General features: G+C 39.8%; 1 long non-coding RNA gene across 1 annotated transcript in view; it reads left to right on the forward strand.

Moving 5' to 3' along the window:
* LOC147995468 (uncharacterized) overlaps window positions 1-16,022 on the forward strand; it is a 141,126-nt gene that overhangs the window by 17,072 nt on the left and 108,032 nt on the right. Inside the window, exon 3 of the long non-coding RNA XR_015684940.1 lies at window positions 12,292-12,395. This is a non-coding gene — a long non-coding RNA (uncharacterized LOC147995468). The remainder of the gene's footprint in view (window positions 1-12,291; window positions 12,396-16,022) is intronic.

Consider the following 16,022-nt stretch of genomic DNA (forward strand, 5'->3'; position numbering starts at 1 on the left):
TAATATAAAATATGTTGGTATAACTTTAAGAAAAGTAAAAGATCTGTATGACAAGAACTACAAGTCTTTGAAGAATGAAATTGGAGAAGATATCAGAAGGTAGAAAGATCTCCCATTCTCCTGGATTGGTGGTATTAACATAGTAAAAATGACCATCTTACCAAAATAATCATCAGATTCCAAGCAGTCCCCATCAAAATTTCAATACAATGCCTTAGAGACCTTGAAAGTGCAACTCTCAACTTCACACTGAAAAACAAAAATCCCAGAATAGCTGAAATAATTCTGTACAATAAACAGCTTTCCGGAGGTATCACATCCCTGATCTCAAGCTCTATTACAGAGCTATAGCAATAAAGCACACATGGTAATGACATAAAAGCAGACAGCGGAGTCAATGAAATAAAACAGAAATATCAGAAGTTAATCCTCACACCTATAGACACCCTATTTTTGACAAAAAAAAAGGCAAATTATATAAGGGGAAAAGAAACCATCTTCAACAAACCGTGAGCCTGAACTCACCATCTCTCGTGACTAGAGAAGTCTTCCAATGGAGGGACTCGGACACCAACCTAACCACAAAACCTTCAGCCTGTAATTTGTCCTGTCTACAAGATGTGCTGGGGTAAAGGTGACCGATCAATGATTGGTCTAGCTTGAGACACATGCCACGGGAGGGAGCCCTTGCCTTCAGGGCTAGGACCTAGAAGCTAAATAGCTCAGAGACCTTGCATAGAATCAAACAGAAAAGGCTAAATAAATAAAATAGATAGATAGATAGATAGATAGATAGATAGATAGATAGATAGATATCAATGAAATGATTTCTACGATATTCTGGTCTACTCATAGATTGGTACCTAACCCATTTGTCATCAGAGAGGCTTCATCTGGCAACTAATGGAAACAGATGTGGTGACCTACAGCCTAACAGTAGGCAGAGCTCAGGGATTCCTGCTGAAGAGGAGGAGGGGGATTGTAAAAGAGAGAGATGTCAAGGATCCTCAAGAAAACCCACAGAATCAACTAACTTGTGCTCACAGGGGCTCACCGAGACTGAACCAACAACCAGAGACTGCATAGAACTGACTTGGGCGCTCTGCATGTGTGTTACAGTTGTGGAGCTTGGTTTTCTTACAGGACTAACAGTGTAAGCAGGAGCTGTCGCTGACTCTTTCGCTGGTTTTGGGGACCCTTTTCCTCCTACTAGGTTGTCCTGTCTAGCTGGTGCCAAGTCTTGATACGCCATGTTTGGCTGGTATGCCTGGGAAACCTACCTTTTTTGGACAGTGAGGAGGAGCTGATAGAGGGAGGCAGAGGGGAGGTGGGGGAAGGAATTGGGAGGAGGAGAGAATGGAAGGGAAACTGCAGTTGGGATGTAAAAATATAATGATAATAAAAGATTTTAATGAAATAAATGGCGTGTTTGACATCTCTAACTTGGCATCTATTATACACACTTTTAGAAATATATTAAAAGTATAGGTGAAACTTCAATACATGCAGATATGATTTGGCAGGTTCTAAAGAGGCAAAACAACATGGTTCCTTTTTTAAATTAATTAAGTTGTATCTTTACATCTCAATTGCTGCTCCCCCTTCCTGGTTTCTCTCTCAATGCGTCCCTTCCCCACCTCACCCCCCCCCTCGTTCCTTCTCCTCTAAGGGGGGTGGGACTCCCCTGGATATCCCCTCTGGATATCACATCAAGTCTCTGCCAGATTAGGCACATCCTTTCCCACTGAGGCCAGACAGGGCTGCCATGAAGACTGAGCTGCCGGCCTGCTACATAGGTGCCAGGGGCCTCGGTCTAGCCCATGTATGTTCTTTGGTTGGTGACCCAGAATCTAAGAGCTCCCAGGGGTCCAGTTTGTTGACTGTGTTGGTTTTCCTGTGGAGTTTCCATCTACTTCTGGGCCTTTGATCCTTCCTCCAACTCTTCCATAGGTGTCATTCTTAATGTTTGGCTGTGGGTATCTGCTTCTGTTTCCATTTGCTTCTAGGTATAGCCACGCAGAGGACAGTTATGCTATGTTCCTGTTTGCAAGCATAACAGAGTATCATTAATAATGTCAGAGACTGGTGTTTGCCCAGGGGCTGAGTTTCAAGTTCGGCCAGTTATTGGTTGGCCATTCCTTTAGTCTCTGCTCCATGTCTGCATTTCTTTTAGACAGGATAAATATTGGGTGGAAAGTTTAGTGTGTGAGTTGTTGTCCCTAACCTTCCACTGGGGGTGGTGCTGCCTGCCTGGAGGTGGCCTCTGTAGGTTCCATGTCCCCACTGTTAGACACCCTCCACTAAGTTCACCCACACTGACTCCTGGGAGCCTCCCTATCCTGGGTCTCTGGAACTTCCTAGAGATTCTCCCCTTCCCACAACCCAGACAGCTGCATTCATTCTCCTGGGCTTCTCTCCTCTCTCTCTCTGCATCTGATTCTGCCTCCCCATTCCTGTGTCCCTCTTCTATTTCCCCCTACACCAGTTTCCTCCCTCCCTCTGTCTCCTATGACTGTTTAACATCATGGTTCTTGATTTGGTTGGAGTTTTCTTTTTTTTTTTTTTTTTTTTTGCATTTATAACTTTTTATTTTATTTTTTTTTGTTTTTTTTTTTTATTAACTTGAGTATTTCTTATATACATTTCGAGTGTTATTCCCTTTCCCGGTTTCCGGGCAAACATCCCCCTCCCCCCTCCCCTTCCTTATGGGTGTTCCCCTCCCAACCCTCCCCCCATTGCCGCCCTCCCCCCATAGACTAGTTCACTGTGGGTTCAGTCTTAGCAGGACCCAGGGCTTCCCCTTCCACTGGTGCTCTTACTAGGATATTCATTGCTACCTATGGGGTCAGAGTCCAGGGTCAGTCCATGTATAGTCTTTAGGTAGTGGCTTAGTCCCTGGAAGCTCTGGTTGCTTGGCATTGTTGTACTTTTGGGGTCTCGAGCCCCTTCAAGCTCTTCCAGTTCTTTCTCTGATTCCTTCAATAGGGGACCTATTCTCAGTTCAGTGGTTTGCTGCTGGCATTCGCCTCTATATTTGCTGTATTCTGGCTGTGTCTCTCAGGAGCGATCTACATCCGGCTCCTGTCGGTCTGCACTTCTTTGCTTCATCCATCTTGTCTAATTGGGTGGCTGTATATGTATGGGCCACATGTGGGGCAGGCTCTGAATGGGTGTTCCTTCAGTCTCTGTTTTAATCTTTGCCTCTCCCTTCCCTGCCAAGGGTATTCTTTTTCCTCATTTAAAGAAGGAGTGAAGCATTCACATTTTGATCATCCGTCTTGAGTTTCGTTTGTTCTAGGGATCTAGGGTAATTCAAGCATTTGGGCTAATAGCCACTTATCAATGAGTGCATACCATGTATGTCTTTCTGTGATTGGGTTAGCTCACTCAGGATGATATTTTCCAGTTCCAACCACTTGCCTACGAATTTCATAAACTCGTTGTTTTTGATAGCTGAGTAATATTCCATTGTGTAGATGTACCACATTTTCTGTATCCAGTCCTCTGTTGAAGGGCATCTGGGTTCTTTCCAGCTTCTGGCTATTATAAATAAGGCTGCGATGAACATAGTGGAGCACGTGTCTCTTTTATATGTTGAGGCATCTTTTGGGTATATGCCCAAGAGAGGTATAGCTGGATCATCAGGCAGTTCAATGTCCAATTTTCTGAGGAACCTCCAGACTGATTTCCAGAATGGTTGTACCAGTCTGCAATCCCACCAACAATGGAGGAGTGTTCCTCTTTCTCCACATCCTCGCCAGCATCTGCTGTCACCTGAGTTTTTGATCTTAGCCAATCGCACTGGTGTGAGGTGAAATCTCAGGGTTGTTTTGATTTGCATTTCCCTTATGACTAAAGATGTTGAACATTTCTTTAGGTGTTTCTCAGCCATTCGGCATTCCTCAGCTGTGAATTCTTTGTTTAGCTCTGAACCCCATTTTTTAATAGGGTTATTTGTTTCCCTGCAGTCTAACTTCTTGAGTTCTTTGTATATTTTGGAAATAAGGCCTCTATCTGTTGTAGGATTGGTAAAGATCTTTTCCCAATCTGTTGGTTGCCGTTTTGTCCTAACCACAGTGTCCTTTGCCTTACAGAAGCTTTGCAGTTTTATGAGATCCCATTTGTCGATTCTTGATCTTAGAGCATAAGCCATTGGTGTTTTGTTCAGGAAATTTTTTCCAGTGCCCATGTGTTCCAGATGCTTCCCTAGTTTTTCTTCTATTAGTTTGAGTGTGTCTGGTTTGATGTGGAGGTCCTTGATCCACTTGGACTTAAGCTTTGTACAGGGTGATAAGGATGGATCGATCTGCATTCTTCTACATGTTGCCCTCCAGTTGAACCAGCACCATTTGCTGAAAATACTATCTTTTTTCCATTGGATGGTTTTGGCTCCTTTGTCAAAAATCAAGTGACCATAGGTGTGTGGGTTCATTTCTGGGTCTTCAATTCTATTCCATTGGTCTATCTGTCTGTCTCTGTACCAATACCATGCAGTTTTTATCACTATTGCTCTGTAATACTGCTTGAGTTCAGGGATAGTGATTCCCCTTGAAGTCCTTTTATTGTTGAGGATAGCTTTAGCTATCCTGGGTTTTTTGTTATTCCAGATGAATTTGCAAATTGTTCTGTCTAACTCTTTGAAGAATTGGATTGGTATTTTGATGGGGATTGCATTGAATCTGTAGATTGCTTTTGGTAAAATGGCCATTTTTACCATATTAATCCTGCCAATCCATGAGCATGGGAGATCTTTCCATCTTCTGAGGTCTTCTTCAATTTCTTTCCTCAGTGTCTTGAAGTTCTTATTGTACAGATCTTTTACTTGCTTGGTTAAAGTCACACCGAGGTACTTTATATTATTTGGGTCTATTATGAAGGGTGTCGTTTCCCTAATTTCTTTCTCGGCTTGTTTCTCTTTTGTATAGAGGAAGGCAACTGATTTATTTGAGTTAATTTTATACCCAGCCACTTTGCTGAAGTTGTTTATCAGCTTTAGTAGTTCTCTGGTGGAACTTTTGGGATCACTTAAATATACTATCATGTCATCTGCAAATAGTGATATTTTGACCTCTTCTTTTCCGATCTGTATCCCTTTGATCTCCTTTTGTTGTCTGATTGCTCTGGCTAGAACTTCAAGAACTATATTGAATAAGTAGGGAGAGAGTGGGCAGCCTTGTCTAGTCCCTGATTTTAGTGGGATTGCTTCAAGTTTCTCTCCATTTAGTTTAATGTTAGCAACTGGTTTGCTGTATATGGCTTTTACTATGTTTAGGTATGGGCCTTGAATTCCTATTCTTTCCAGGACTTTTATCATGAAGGGGTGTTGAATTTTGTCAAATGCTTTCTCAGCATCTAATGAAATGATCATGTGGTTCTGTTCTTTCAGTTTGTTTATATAATGGATCACGTTGATGGTTTTCCGTATATTAAACCATCCCTGCATGCCTGGGATGAAGCCTACTTGATCATGGTGGATGATTGTTTTGATGTGCTCTTGAATTCGGTTTGCCAGAATTTTATTGAGTATTTTTGCGTCGATATTCATAAGGGAAATTGGTCTGAAGTTCTCTTTCTTTGTTGTGTCTTTGTGTGGTTTAGGTATAAGAGTAATTGTGGCTTCGTAGAAGGAATTCGGTAGGGCTCCATCTGTTTCAATTTTGTGGAATAGTTTGGATAATATTGGTATGAGGTCTTCTATGAAGGTTTGATAGAATTCTGCACTAAACCCGTCTGGACCTGGGCTCTTTTTGGTTGGGAGACCTTTAATGACTGCTTCTATTTCCTTAGGAGTTATGGGGTTGTTTAACTGGTTTATCTGTTCCTGATTTAACTTCGATACCTGGTATCTGTCTAGGAAATTGTCCATTTCCTGAAGATTTTCAAATTTTGTTGAATATAGGTTTTTATAGTAAGATCTGATGATTTTTTGAATTTCCTCCGAATCTGTAGTTATGTCTCCCTTTTCATTTCTGATTTTGTTAATTTGGACACACTCTCTGTGTCCTCTCGTTAGTCTGGCTAAGGGTTTATCTATCTTGTTGATTTTCTCAAAGAACCAACTTTTGGTTCTGTTGATTCTTTCTATGGTCCTTTTTGTTTCTACTTGGTTGATTTCAGCTCTGAGTTTGATTATTTCCTGCCTTCTACTCCTCCTGGGTGTATTTGCTTCTTTTTGTTCTAGAGCTTTTAGGTGTGCTGTCAAGCTGCTGACATATGCTCTTTCCTGTTTCTTTCTGCAGGCACTCAGCGCTATGAGTTTTCCTCTTAGCACAGCTTTCATTGTGTCCCATAAGTTTGAGTATGTTGTATCTTCATTTTCATTAAATTCTAAAAAGTTTTTAATTTCTTTCTTTATTTCTTCCTTGACCAGGTTATCATTGAGTAGAGCATTGTTCAATTTCCACGTATATGTGGGCATTCTTCCCTTATTGTTATTGAAGACCAGTTTTAGGCCGTGGTGGTCCGATAGCACGCATGGGATTATTTCTATCTTTCTGTACCTGTTGAGGCCCGTTTTTTGACCAATTATATGGTCAATTTTGGAGAAAGTACCATGAGGAGCTGAGAAGAAGGTATATCCTTTTGCTTTAGGATAGAATGTTCTATAAATATCCGTTAAGTCCATTTGGCTCATGACTTCTCTTAGTCTGTCTACATCACTGTTTAATTTCTGTTTCCATGATCTGTCCATTGATGAGAGTGGGGTGTTGAAATCTCCCACTATTATTGTGTGAGGTGCAATGTGTGTTTTGAGCTTTAGTAAGGTTTCTTTTACATATGTAGGTGCCCTTGTATTTGGGGCATAGATATTTAGGATTGAGAGTTCATCTTGGTTGATTTTTCCTTTGATGAATATGAAGTGTCCTTCCTTATCTTTTTTGATGACTTTTAGTTGGAAATTGATTTTATTTGATATTAGAATGGCTACTCCAGCTTGCTTCTTCTGACCATTTGCTTGGAAAGTTGTTTTCCAGCCTTTCACTCTGAGGTAGTGTCTGTCTTTGTCTCTGAGGTGTGTTTCCTGTAGGCAGCAGAATGCAGGGTCCTCGTTGCGTATCCAGTTTGTTAATCTATGTCTTTTTATTGGGGAGTTGAGGCCATTGATATTGAGAGATATTAAGGAATAGTGATTATTGCTTCCCGTTATATTCATATTTGATGTGAGGTTATGTTTGTGTGCTTTCATTCTCTTTGTTTTGTTGCCAAGACGATTAGTTTCTTGCTTCTTCTAGGGTATAGCTTGCCTCCTTATGTTGGGCTTTACCATTTATTATCCTTTGTAGTGCTGGATTTGTAGAAAGATATTGTGTAAATTTGGTTTTGTCATGGAATATCTTGGTTTCTCCATCAATGTTAATTGAGAGTTTTGCTGGATACAGCAATCTGGGCTGGCATTTGTGTTCTCTTAGGGTCTGTATAACATCAGTCCAGGATCTTCTGGCCTTCATAGTTTCTGGCGAGAAGTCTGGTGTGATTCTGATAGGTCTCCCTTTATATGTTACTTGACCTTTTTCCCTTACTGCTTTTAATATTCTTTCTTTATTTTGTGCGTTTGGTGTTTTGACAATTATGTGACGGGAGGTGTTTCTTTTCTGGTCCAATCTATTTGGAGTTCTGTAGGCTTCCTGTATGTCTATGGGTATCTCTTTTTTTAGGTTAGGGAAGTTTTCTTCTATGATTTTGTTGAAGATATTTACTGGTCCTTTGAGCTGGGAGTCTTCACTCTCTTCTATACCTATTATCCTTAGGTTTGATCTTCTCATTGAGTCCTGGATTTCCTGTATGTTTTGGACCAGTAGCTTTTTCCGCTTTACATTATCTTTGACAGTTGAGTCAATGATTTCTATGGAATCTTCTGCTCCTGAGATTCTCTCTTCCATCTCTTGTATTCTGTTGGTGAAGCTTGTATCTACAGCTCCTTGTCTCTTCTTTTGGTTTTCTATATCCAGGGTTGTTTCCATGTGTTCTTTCTTGATTGCTTCTATTTCCATTTTTAATTCCTTCAACTGTTTGATTGTGTTTTCCTGGAATTCTTTCAGGGATTTTTGCGATTCCTCTCTGTAGGCTTTTACTTGTTTATTAATGTTTTCCTGTGCTTCCCTAAGTGTGTTCAGGTCTTTCCTGAAGTCCTCCAGCATCATGATCAAATATGATTTTGAAACTAGATCTTGCTTTTCTGGTGTGTTTGGATATTCCATGTTTGTTTTGGTGGGAGAATTGGGCTCCGATGATGGCATGTAGTCTTGGTTTCTGTTGCTTGGGTTCCTGCACTTGCCTCTCGCCATCAGATTATCTCTAGTGTTACTTTGTTCTGCTATTTCTGACAGTGGCTAGACTGTCCTATAAGCCTGTGTGTCAGGAGTGCTGTATACCTGTTTTCCTCTCTTTCAGTCAGTTATGGGGACAGAGTGTTCTGCTTTCGGGCGTGTAGTTTTTCCTCTCTACAGGTCTTCAGCTGTTCCTGTGGGCCTGTGTCTTGAGTTCACCAGGCAGCTTTCTTGCAGCAGAAAATTTGGTCTTACCTGTGGTCCCGAGGCTCAGGTTTGCTCGTGGGGTGCTGTCCAGGGGCTCTCTGCAGCGGCAGCAACCAGGAAGACCTGTGCCGCCCCTTCCGGGAGCTTCAGTGCACCAGGGTTCCAGATGGTCTTTGGCTTTTTCCTCTGGCGTCCGAGATGTGTGTGCAGGGAGCAGTCTCTTCTGGTTTCCCAGGCCTGTCTGCCTCTCTGAAGGTTTAGCTCTCCCTCCCACGGGATTTGGGTGCAGAGAACTGTTTATCCGGTCTGTTTCCTTCAGGGTCTGGCGGTGTCTCTGGCAGGGGTCCTGCCGCTCCTGGGCCCTCCCCCACGGGAGCCCAGAGGCCTTATACAGTTTCCTCTTGGGCCAGGGATGTGGGCAGGGGTGAGCAGTGTTGGTGGTCTCTTCCGCTCTGCAGCCTCAGGAGTGCCCACCTGACCAGGCGGTTGGGTCTCTCTCTCACCGGGTCTGGGAGCAGAGAGCTGCTGCGGGCCGGGATCCGCGGGTGTGGGACTTCCGGTAAACACAGAACGTGCCCGGTTCTAGAGAAATTCTGCTTCCGTGTGTCCCAAGCTCACCAGGCAGCTTTCTTGCAGCAGAAAATTTGGTCTTACCTGTGGTCCCGAGGCTCAAGTTCGCTCGTGGGGTGCTGCCCAGGGGCTCTCTGCAGCGGCAGCAACCAGGAAGACCCTGGAGTTTTCATGTCTAAAAAATACAGGGATTTCTTGATCAACTTCCTGTGGGGGCTGTTTTATTTAACAGACTTTGTTCTGTCTTACTTACCTGAACAAGTTATAATTCATACATATGATCAGCTGAGAATGAATTCTAAAGATGAGAGAAGTTCAACTCACACAGGAGATATCTACAAGGCTAACAAGCAGTCAGGTCGAGCCTTGAAAGCAAGCTCTGGTCAGTGTTTGAGAAAGAAAGTAGTCACTCTCCTTGTTATTTCTGATGACATCATGGGCTCCAAGGATTTGCTAGGAATTTTGGAAGCAAGGCACTGTAATGTCTGGTCTCACTCTGAGGGCATGCACACAATGTTACGGAAAACAGATCAGAGCATCTAATAGATGAAGAGGGTTCTTATGGACTTCGTTCACATCATAGGGAAAGAAGCTTTTGTTTGAAAGTTTTTTCCTTACATATTTATGGGGTAGAGTATGATGTTTCGATGCACTATGTGATAAATAAGAGTAATTACCATTTTCATCTCCTTAAAGATTTATCCTTTCTTTGTGTTGAGACTCTCTGAATTCCTTTCTCATAATCCTTTATAAAATAAAAATAAAACATTTTTATGAAAAACATTATTCTTCCCATGTAGTTTAGTATTTATTATCCAACTTCCTTCTATCCCTTTACTCCCCTTCTTACCCCCTAGAAATCAGTATTCTCTTTGGGAAGAGACCTTTATTCAGTCTTATAGAAAAATCTTCCAGTGTTTTGCACCTAAATGAGAGTAGAGCGAATATCTCACTGCTGATTTGTTTGTATAAAGTAACTTAGTGTCTTCAGACCAAGAGTACTAACATGCACACCTCAATAATCCCTCCAAGCAGTGGGTTAGGAAGGTCAGGGAGTTTGCTTTTCTGACAATTCTGTTTTTCTTTCCTGGACTCATCTGTTCGTTATCATCTAAGGATGATAATATGACACTCTGAAAGACCAAATCAGTTTTAATTCCTTTACCATGTTAAAAATAAAGGTTCTGAGATGGCAGAGGTATGTAGAAAGCAGAATGCCTTAGACTAGATCAGCTTGGAAAGTTAAACACTTTATTTATAGACTTTTGTTCTCTATGAAATATTAAACTATAAAACTACAAGGTAAACAGATTTATTTTTAATGTGTCTATATGACATCTTATCAAGTTTTAGAGTAGGCCGAGTGAGTCTGTGGTTTGAGGTTAAATGTACATCTGTTTTCTCTCTCTTTTGAGAAGACAACTCATAAAAATTCATTTTCAACAGATGGTTGTAAATGAAGAGAAAATTATCTTATTTGGATTAATAACATTCGCGCAGAACATGTTGCTTTCTGATGAAACTAAATCAAGCCATAAATCTTATCAATAAGTAAATCTGGAATTGCTTAAAACTCAACAAAAACACAAGTAACAAGTGGTTGTAACACTTACTTCAACCTCCTGCTCTTGTCCCTAAACCTCATACTTCCCACACTGGATCACTAATAGCTTCAAAAAAGAGAAAAGATTGTGTTCTAAGAGAGTTACAGATCAAATCATTGAAGCTGGAAAGATGGGAATTATACTATGGGTATTTTAGGCATACAGAACTACCATCAAATGTAGTTCTAAGTCCTTAGTAAAACAATCTTTCATATTGTTTTGTCTTGTCTTTATTCTTGAAAAACATTCAAGTCTATCTCCTTTAATCTTTTACAGGTTATTTCCTTTTATTTTTCATGTTATAGTATATAATTATATAATTATATAACTATATAATTAATATATAATTATATAATATATAATTTCTTTCAAAATCGTCTGCTTCATCAATAATCACTGTTACATATATTCTTAAATGAATAAATACAGCCATCTCAGTCTGTATACTATTACTCATGTAATTTTTTCAATGTTGACCAGTTGAAATTGTATAATTGGTGTGTTCTTCTCTAGGGAAAATTATTCTGCCACTCTGTGCGTTCTTTAATTGCCTGTGGTTCTCTGTGTAAGGTCAAGACCTCATGCTCTTTCTGCTTCAGCATTTTTTTGGTGATGTCTTTGTTCATCTCATGTTTACACCATTGTGTTGGTGAGGTTTTGTGTGTGTAGCTCGGGCATGCTCCGGAGACATAGTCTTGCAGCAAATTCCCTGTTCCCCTGGCTCTTACAATTTTTCAGTTCCCTTTTCCTCAAAGGTCTGTGTTCTTTATGTGCTGGAATTGTCATAGATGTAAGTATTGGCACCAGGCTACACAACTCTGCATTTTGATTGGTTATGGTTTTCTGTAATGGTCTGTCTCTTGCAACGAGAAGGTTCTTTGATGGGAGGTGAAAGTTATTATCTGTGGATTTAAAAGATTAAATATTTAGAGTGATTCAGTAGTTCCTCTCCTGGCATCTACCCAAAGGCATTAGTATTCTACTCCATGGATACATGCTAAGCCGTGTTCACTGTTACTCTGTTCACAACAGCTAGGGGCTCCATCCAGCAGTTGATGGAAAAGAAACCCACAGCCAAACATTACCATTAGTGAATCTTGCAGAAGGGGAAGAAGGATTGTAGGAGGTAGAAGGGCCAAGGAGACCACAAGAAAAAAACACAGAATCAGCAAACCTTGACTCGTAGGGGTTCAATGAGATTGAACCCACAATCAGGGAGCCTGTATGGGTCTAACCTGAGTGCTCTGCATATAACTTATAGTTGTGTAGCTTGTTACTTGGGGAGGGGGACTCCTTAAAGAGGTAGTGGGGACTGTTTATGACACTTTTATTTCTTTGGGGGACCTTGTCCTCTTATTGGTTTGCCTTGTCCAGATTTAATAGAAGGAAATGTGCCTAGATTTATTACATCTTGATATGCCCATGTTGGTTGCTATCCCTGGGAGGCCTGCCCTTTTTCTGAAGGGAAATTGAAGAGAGTGCATGTGGAAGATGGAGGTGGAGGGAAAGGTCTGGGAGGAGAGGAGGGAGAGGAAAGTGTGGTCAGGATTTAATAGATGAGAATAAATTAATTAAAGTATATATAATAAATAAAAATGCAAACAATTCTAACCTCTGCTGCCTGTGTTTTGTCTACTTGACAGAAACCTAGCCATAAACAGGAAGAGTAATTACCTCTATGCCTCAGGATGCTGATTTAAAATCACAGTTTCCATCCCCTTGACTTTCCACATTTCTTCCCCGGCATGTGAGTAAATTGAACTATTTTTAAAACATTTATATTTGAATTAACTGCAAGCCATTTTTAACTTGTAATAACATTAACAAAACTGATCTACAAGGTCTCATCCAGAAAAGATTGGTCAAGAATCTCTAATCAATAGAAGCATTACAGTATGTGATATTTTTCATTAATGAACCAAGTTTTAATATTTAGTGTTGTCTCAGTTCAGACTGTTTTTCTATGTTCAAGTTTTTGTTTAGTATCCCCTCTTAGGTTAACTAATAAATGCAAAGTCACAATCATCTATATAGATTCATTAGAGGATATTAATTTATGTGCATATGTTTTTATAATTAACACAAATTTGGAAACTCTAGGGTGTAGAAAGAAAATCATGTGTACAACTTAAAAATTAGGTCCAAACTAAATGTGTCGACATAAATTCATAGTCCCAGCATGAGAGAGGCTGAGGTAGGATTGTGAGTTTGAAGTTATTCTGGACTACAGATAGCTTCTATCAAAGTAAACAAATAAATCTTGATTAAAAATAAAAGTGTAGTTTAACATTAACGTAAGTCACTATGCTAGGTGGGCATGGCATATTCACTGCAATCACGAACTCGTAGCAACTATGATTACAGTCATTGAGCCCTACCCTTCCCCGCTGAACTACCTGTTACTATAGATTCTGGGAGGCTGGGCAGTTGTGCATCCCATCATGCTCCAGTGGATAGTTCTTAACCCATGGTTGAACACAAGTGGGTCATAGAAACAAGCAAGCAAACAAGCAAGCAAAGAAACAAACAATAACAAAAGACATGAACATAGTAAAGGAATTTGGAGGGAAGAGTGAGGGTTTGCACAGGTAGGAGAGAGCTTAAGTGAATAGGTAGATGAATGAAATCAGAAAGCATTGGAGGTGATGAAGGTAGGAGAGAAAATAATCAAAAAATACCATATACATGTATGGAATTGTAAAAAGACATAAATTGTTTAAAGTCAGGCAGTGTGTGGTGTCATGCTTACAGAAACATCAGTGCCCTTATACTCTGGGATCTACTGCTTCATGGCAGACATCATGGTAGAGGTCTATGTAGGGCAAATCTGTCCACCTCATAGACAGCCAGGAAGTAAAGAAGAATAAGCTTCCAAGGCTCCAGTGTTCCCTTTTATGCCATGATGACAATAGTTTAAGAACTTCTTCCCACTGGGTCCTCTTTCCTAAAGGTTCCAACTCATCTCACTAGTGTCACGTGCTGTCTTTTGTAGGTTCTGGGGCAAGAACTTAGGGTTTTGAATATTAGATGATTGAAAATGTAACTTTACTAACAGAACAGATTTTCAGAAATGTTCTGTTAGAATGTACAGAGGATGGACCTAGGCCTCCCTGCACATATGTAGCATATGTGCACCTTGGTCTTCATGTGGATCCTGAACAAATAGAACAGGAGCTATCCCAAAAGCTATTGCCAGTATATGGGGTTATTTCTAGCTGGAGTGTCTTGTTTGGTCTCAATGGGAGAGAAAGTTACTAGCCTTGCAGTGCCAGAGTGGGGAAATACCCAGAGGGGGGAAATCTCTCAGATGAAAAGGGGAAGAGGAGATGGGGAAATGATTTTGGGAGGGGGTGAGCAAGAAGGGGACAGTGAGTGGGATGTAAAGAGAATAAGTTAAAAAAATTAAAAAGATGGACATAGAAGCATTTCTAAAGTAGAGAATTTAGTCCTTTGGTAAATGCCAGGAGTGGTATAGTTGAGTCATATGGTAGTTCTAGTCATGGGATACATCTACACCAATTTCCATAATAAATATATTAGTTTGCTCTCATGTCATCAATTGAATAAGTATTTCTTTTTCCCATGTCCTTATTAGCAGTTGTCATTGCAGTCTTGGTGAGATCTCACTAGAGTAAGATAGAACATCAAAGTTACCCTATACTTTTCAGTTTCCTGTTGACTGAGGATATTGAGCACTGTAAAAGGTTTTACTAACCTGGGTAGTGTTTTTTTTTTTTTTAATTTTATTTTTTGCTTAGGGTTGCTTTAGCTCTCTGTCATCCTTTATGTTTCCCTGTGAAGCTCTGAATTGATTTTTCCATTCTATGAAGAATGTTTTTGGACTTTGATGGGGATTGCATTGACTATGTAGATTGCCATGAATAATATAGTCATTTTCATAATATTGATTCTGCAATCCAGGAGTGTAGACATTCTTCTGATTATCTAGTGTCTTCTTCAATTTCCTTTTCAGTATCTTAAAATTTTCCCAGTAGACATTTTTCACTCCCTATTAAGTTCACTTCTAGATTTTTAAAGCCACTGTGAATGCTGCATATTTAAAATTTCTTTTTCAACAGATTTATTATCAGTATATTTAGAAACCACTGAATTCTTTGTGTCTATTTGTAGCTTGTAATTTTATTAAAATTGTTAATTAGATCTAAAGTTCTCTGGTGGTCTCTGTAGGACCTTTTACATGTAGAATCTTGTCTATAAATAGGAATAGTTTTTCTTTCTTTCCAGATTTTATCCCTTTTATATCTTTCTCTTGTGTCATTGGTCTAGCCAATACTTCAACCACTATATATATTGATTACTAATGGAGGAGGTAGACACTTAACTTTTTTCATTTTTTAGAAGACACCCTCTGAGTTGCCCCATAGTTAGCAGTCTACATGTTTGCTTTATGTCACCTTTATTATGATGAAGTAGTCTATCACAGTCTAAAATACTATCTGTCTAGTTCTAGTTTCCTTAGAACTTATATCATGAAAATGTGTTGAATTTTGCCAAATGTGTTTTGTATATCTGTTTAGATAATTGTATAGTTTCCATCTTTAAGTCTATTAACATTTATTAATATGTATATGTTAAGCAAACTATCTATCTCTGGAATGGCATCAACTTGCTCATCATGGGTTATATTCTTACTGTAATTGAGTTCAATTTGCAAGTGTTTTGTTGAGATATGTTCCGGGAAATTGGAAAATGATTTTATTTGTATGTATGTTTGTGTGTAATATGTTTTTTTGTGTCATGTTAATACCAGTAGTATGTAAAATGAATTTAGTAGCGTTCCTTCTCTTTTTATTTTGAGAAGTGTTGACATATTAGATCTTTCTTTCTTTTTTTTTTTTTTGGTTCTTTTTTTTTTTTTTTTCGGAGCTGGGGACCGAACCCAGGGCCTTGCGCTTCCTAGGTAAGCGCTCCCTAGGTAAGCGCTCTAACCACTGAGCTAAATCCCCAGCCCTGATATTAGATCTTTCTTAAGGCAATATTAAGAGCTCACACTTCTTCACTATTCTTAGGGTTTCTTTCATGAGAGGAAGCAGGTACAGTATTTCTAACTTCTTCCTCTTTGGTCTCATATGCCTAGGAGAGCTCAGTCCTTGGTGAATGAGTTTGGCTAGAATGAACTTGGTACTCTTGAGTAGAACACCCCTTCCACTGACTTTCTTTCCCTTTGGGAGGCAACTGCCTACTCGAGTATGTACTTCCATATTACCACTAGATGTTGTCCTCTCTTTACTGACTGACATGGAAATGATTCTTGTCTGGATGAGTAGTGTTTCTAATTGAGTGTTTTTGTTTGCCTAATTGGTTCAATATTAGCAAATACATTCTGCTACTGACAAAGCTACATTTATCAATT

This window comes from Rattus norvegicus, chromosome 3 (genome assembly GCF_021556685.1).
Source record: "Rattus norvegicus strain SHRSP/BbbUtx chromosome 3, alternate assembly SHRSP_T2T, whole genome shotgun sequence".
NCBI lineage: Eukaryota > Metazoa > Chordata > Mammalia > Rodentia > Muridae > Rattus > Rattus norvegicus.